The following is a 6,236-nucleotide window of genomic DNA, read 5'->3' on the forward strand; positions in this document are numbered from 1 at the left end:
AGGGAACCAGCAGTTAGCGTAATGGCTATGTTGCTGGACTCCCATGTAGTCGACCGCGGTTCGCGTCTCGGACCAGGTGGCTTAGCACTCATGCTGGGTGCGTGTGCGTGCGTGCCCAAGATCCCGAGAGGAGAATGGAGGAGAAGGGATTGCGGCGTGACCATCCCCCCTGGGGGGTGATTTCTGTCTCTCTGTCTCTCTCTGTCTGTCTGGCGAGCGCACGGGCCCTATAGCGAAAATCTCTCCAAAAAAATAAAATAAAAAAAAGAATATTGGTGTTTGGAGCTTCCTTCCTTCTTTCTTTTCTTTCTTCTCCCTTTCACGTTTTTTTTACTTCTCTTTTTATTGCTCTCACTGAAACTGCACTCATAACTTTTAAAGCTCTTTACATTCCAATACTTCTACTCACCCTCCTCACTCCCATCCTCACTACCAGCTTGAAGTCAATGCAAAGGTTTGCTACTAAGGTACATTTTTCCCATCATCACTTTTATTTTACTCTAAAAAAATGTAGGCCAGTGATGTCTTACATTAGTGTCTTGGATACATTGGGTTTGATTTTTTTTATTTTATTTGACATTTATACACATGATGAAGAAAGACAACTGAAATAAACATAATAAACTTTAGAAATATTTTATTTTAATGACTATTTCCCTAACTTTGCCATAGGATCTAAAATTAAATACATTAAAAATATTTGAAAAGATTGAGGTCAGAAAGAATGATGCAAATGAGTGCTTTGGTGGAGAAGGTTATTTGTACCTTGTACAAGTGGATGCTAGACTGGGCTTTGATGGACACTCATCAATCTGTTACTGAAGAATGACTTGTGTTGAACACGACAAACTGGGTCAAACATTCAAAGATGTTTTCAAGGTACTGAGGCAACATTCAACTGAAGACTTTCAGTACTCAGCAGATTATGAAATTTACCTGGCTTTCATCAACCATTATCCTCATATCCAAGGAAGTTCCAACTGCTACAGGATGCTGCCTCCAGAGATCCCATTCTATAATTGGAGAACCATAATAAATAGTTCTGCGGACTTCTACTTGGGAGAAAATATTCATCAATCTCTTCATAATTTAATTGAAAACCAGTTGGTACCACCTGTCCTTTTCCAGCAAAAGTGAGGAAAAGGCAGGAAGAAGCTCCAACTGTTTGAATACCTTCACAAATCCCTGTGTAATCCTGAGATGGCCTCTTGTATTCAGTGGATAGACAGAACCAAAGGCATTTTCCAGTTTGTGCTGAAAAACAAAGAAAAACTTGTTGAACTTTGGGGGAAAAGAAAAGGCAGCCAGAAGACCATGACTTACCAGGAAATGGCCAGGACACTGATGAATTATAAAAGAACTAGGGAAATCACCAAAATCCAAAGAAAGCTAATTTACCAGTTCAGTGAGGCCATTCTCCAAAGATTCTCTTCTTCTTATCTTTTGGGGAAAGAGATTTTCTACTCTCAATATGTATAACCTGATCAAGAATATCTCAGTTTAAATAACTGGAATGCAAATTGTAATTAGACATGTGCTAACTACTATGATCTACATCATCCTGATTGTAAACACACTCATTTTATGGTTTCCCAGCATCAGAAATCCCTCAGGGTTTTTCTCTTAAAGCAAATAGTGAAGAGAGACAGAAAGAGAGAGAGAGAGAAAGGAAAGAGAGAACTCACTCAACTTCATTGTTGCTATATTTTATCAAATAGCATAAAGTCTACACTAACTTGGTAAATTCTGCTAATGAATAACTTTATTATTTCAAATGATCTAGCCCCACTGAAAAGTATAGACTAAATATTGTTTTTCTATTCTCTATTCAGCCACTTTCTTCTAGATTAACAATGCCAGTACAGGTAATTTGATTTATATATTGATTTAAACATTGTACTGTCATATACTCAGGTGAAAAATAATGTTAACGTATCTGATTGCTTTACCAAAAAAAAATTATTTACAAAGAAATGATTGCATATGATAGAGTGTTTATGTAAAAATATTTTCATGGCTTTATAAACACCAGTGGATATCCTGAACCTGTATTTTCTCCAAATTTCCACTCATGATCTGTAATTCTGTGAGACTAAAGAGATAATGGCCTAAAGAAAATGCCAATATTCTTTTTTTCTTTTTTTTTTTTTTTGAGAGGTTTTTGCTATAGGGTGTGTATGATCACCAGAAAGACAGAGAGACAGAGAAATAGAAAGGGAAAAATCACCCCCCAGGAGAGATGGCCATGCCGCGATCCCTTCTCCTCCATTCTCCTCTTGGGATCTTGGGCACACACGCACATGCGACTGGCGTGAGTTTAAGCCACCAGGTCTGGGACTTGAACTGCGGTTGACTACATGGTAGGTAGTACAGCAACATAGCCATTACACTAACTGCTGGTCCCAACTCTTCAAGTCTTCTGAAGGGAGTACCATATCAAGAAAACTGGGACTTGAACCTCGGTTGACTACATGGGAGTTCAGCAACATAACCATTACTGCAGCATCCCGTAGCAGTTGGAATTTCATTGGATATGAGGATAATGGTTGATGAAAGCCAGGTAATTTTTGTAACTACTGGTCCCAAATGCCAATATTATTAAAGATAATAAACTCTGACGCTTACACCTCAAAAAAAGAAAAAATGACTGATGTCAGAAATTTAAACTCATGAAAAATGTGAACATAACTATTTTGTCTCCACTCTGTCAGGTTTGGATATGTAATACATAATACTTTGTCAGAATTCTTCTCAAGTAATGTGAAATATTAGGGAATATGTGTATGCATGTACATTTATGCCCCCAGAATTTGATAAAAAGTTTCCCTACTCTTTCATTTTGATTGGCAAATAAGTTTTGTCTGTTATGGCTTGTACGTCATGGTGTCAAGTTTCTTCATGCTTGAAGGTAGACATCTTTTCTGAGGTTTACATTTTTTAACTCTAGGAGATTCATTATCAGAGAAGCATTTTAATATTTCTTAATTTACTGTCCCAATCTCACATAACTGAGAGTATTTTCAAAATGTTGTTACTGTCAGTTGAAGATGTTCAGAGTTTTACAGAGCAGAATTAGTATTAATTTTTCTTCAAATGTTTCTTAGAAATTAGCAGAGAAATTGTCAGTCTCTGATCTTTGATTTTATATATATTATATATATCAAATATATCTAGATATTTTTTTCATTTTTAATTGACACAAAATAATTGTACTTATTTATGGAGTACAATGTGATTTTTTCAATATATAAATACAACATGCAACTATTAAATAAGGATAATTAGCATATTCATCATCTCAGACATTTATCACTACTTTATGTTGAAAACAATCAAAAGTGTCCTTTTTTGCTACTTGGGAATATATATTAAACATTATGCAGTTTAGTTACCCTACTATTCTATAGAACATAAGAAATTATTCATTTTGCCTAACTATAATTTTATATAATATTTGTGAACCAAAATCTGTATAAACTCCCTTCTCCATTACCCTTTTCATTCCCTACTAATAGTCTATTCTCTGCTTCCATGAGGTGAGGTCAATATTTATAGTTTCCACATATGAGTGAGAAAAAGCAATTTTTCTCTTTCTCTGCCTCGGTTATTTTATTTAACATAATGCCTTCCAAGTTCATCCATTTTGCCTCAAAGTATAGTATTTTATTTTTTCTTATGGCTGCATACTATTCGCTCATGTGCATATGTATGTGTGTGTATGCACACACATACCACCTTTTCTTTTTCTTCTTTTTTTTTTTTTTTTTTTTTTTACATTTTATCTCACCATCTCCAGAGGAAGAGAGGGGCACTCCTCGTAGGATCCTCACACTGCAACCCTACCCTCAGCCCTGCATCCATCCAGCTTGGATCACAGGTATGCCCATGTGATTTCCCAAAGTGTTCAGGCATACCTGGGATATAAATTTGGAGCTTTGTCATATAACCTTCAGCATTGTGCAGCAGTAGTGCCTACACCAACTGTTACAGTGTAGCTGGTCAAGTTTTCTTCATTCATCAGTTAATGTACATTTAGCTTGATTATACATCTTGGCTATTGTGAATAGTGCTGTGATAAACATTTAGTGAAGATATCTTGGCACCAGCAGTTAGCATGGATATGTCGCTGAACTCCCATGTAGTCGACCACAGTTTGAGTCCCAGACCTGGTGGCTTAAATTCACACCAGGCACATGTGCATGCATGCTTGAGATCCCAAGAGGAGAATCGAGGAGAAGGGATTGTGGCATGGACACCACTGAAGGTTGATTTCTCGCCTTCTATCTCTCTCTCTCTCTCTGTCTTTCTGGCAAGTGCACACACCCTATAGAAAAATCCTCTCAAAAATATATCTATACATATATATCCATATATTTCCTTTTTCTCTGGTTAATTTCTAGTTATGGGATTGCTGGATAATTCGAAAATTCAACTTTTAGGTATTTTTAGGAACCTCTATACTGTTTTCCATAATGACTATACTAATTTACATTCACATCAACAGTATAAAAGAGCGCCCTTTGCATTCTCGCCTACACTTTTTTTTGTTTTGTTTTCTTGATAACTATTCCAACTAGGGTGTGATGATATCTCTCTATGTGTGTGTGTGTGTGTGTGTGTGTGTGTGTGTGTAATTGCCCCGTGATGTGTGTACTCACTACAGAGAGACAGAGAGGCAGAAGAAGAGAAAGTGAAGGTACCCTTTAAAGGTGCATGGTCACTCTGCAATCCCATCTCCATTTCTCTACTTTATAAAGATCTTGAATGTGTACACATGTGGACTCAGTGTGTATCATCAGTGCTGGTATTCAAACTACAATAAGGTATGTGGGCTCTGGCTTCCTTAATCACTAGGTTATGAAACTGTGGAAGCAGCCAATCTGAGGAAACAGAGTGACCTTCAGACACAGGCAGAAACGTGGTTCCAGGAAATGTAATTTACATGGCAATAAATGTAATTAACATGAACATGCTATCTGAGTGCTGTTATCAATATTGCAGAGCAGTATCAGGTTAAAGGAAATCACATGTGTTTATCAGATTTCACCCCAAAAGATTAGAGAAACTTCACGGCACTGGTCATTTTTGAAACTTCAGACAATTTATTTATTCGTTTAATTTCTATCTCTCTGTCTCTCTCTGTCTGTCTGGTGACTGCACGCACCTTATAGCAAAAACCTCTCAAAAAAATCTTAAAAAAAATAAGATTCTTTTTTTCCTGCTTAATATTAATTATTATTATAATTTTTAGAGAGGTTTTTGCCATGGGGCATGTGCGCTCTCCAGACAGACAGAGAGAGACAGAGAGACAGATAGAGATAATTCACCCTCCAGAGGGGATGGCCATGCCACAATCACTTCTCCTCCATTCTCCTCTCAGGATCTTGGGCACACACGCACATGTGCCCGGCATGAGTTTAAGTCACGGGTCTGGGACTTGAACCGCAGTCAACTATGTGGGAGTCCAGTGACATAGCCATTATGCTAACTGCTGGTTCCATTATTATTTTTTATATACATTCAATCACATTATTTAGCTTACAAAGTGAACATTTCAATATGTGAACATTTCTCCCCAGTCCAGTTGATCAAAATATTTTCAACTGATAACACCACACCTCCCCATCCCATCAATGCTCTGCCTCCGTATCCCTCCTCCAAATGTCCTTCCTTAGGCCCCACTCCTCCACACACACCACATCCGGCATTCACACCCATCTCTTGTGTTTGTACAACCTTTAGTCAATCATTTTCAGTCATAGAGTGCAGAAATTTGGTATATATTAAGTGGGGACATACAATATCTCTCCTTCATAGCCTGGCTTGCTTCACTCAGCAGTAAACCTTCCATATTCTTCCACTTTCTTTCAAAAATCCAGGTTTTTGTTGTTTTGTTGTTGTTATTGTTGTATATTCTGGTTATTAATTCCTTTTCAGATTGTTTGCAAATAATTCTCTCCATGCTGTAGGCTGTCTCTTCACTCTATTGATTGCTTCCTTTGCTGTGCAGAAGCTTCTTCGTTTGATGTAATATCATTTGTCTGTTTTTGCTTTGTTGTCTGTGCTTTTCAGGTCCTATCTAATAACTAGTTACACAGACAAGTGTCCTCAAGCACCTCCCCTATGTTTACTTCTAGTAGTTTCATAGTTTACACATTTTTAAGTCTTTAAAACATTTTAAGTCTATTTTTTAAATGGTGAAAGTTAGAGATCTAGTTTTTTTTTTCTTTTGCATA

At 37.0% G+C, this 6,236-nt stretch overlaps 1 pseudogene; it reads left to right on the top strand.

Annotated features, from left to right (window-relative positions):
* Nucleotides 1-812: 812 nt before the first annotated feature.
* LOC102501710 (transcription factor Spi-C pseudogene) lies at nucleotides 813-4,937 on the top strand (annotated as a pseudogene).
* Nucleotides 4,938-6,236: the final 1,299 nt, after the last annotated feature.

The sequence above is a fragment of the Tupaia chinensis genome, unplaced genomic scaffold (assembly GCF_000334495.1).
Source record: "Tupaia chinensis unplaced genomic scaffold, TupChi_1.0 Scaffold000475_1, whole genome shotgun sequence".
Lineage (NCBI taxonomy): Eukaryota > Metazoa > Chordata > Mammalia > Scandentia > Tupaiidae > Tupaia > Tupaia belangeri.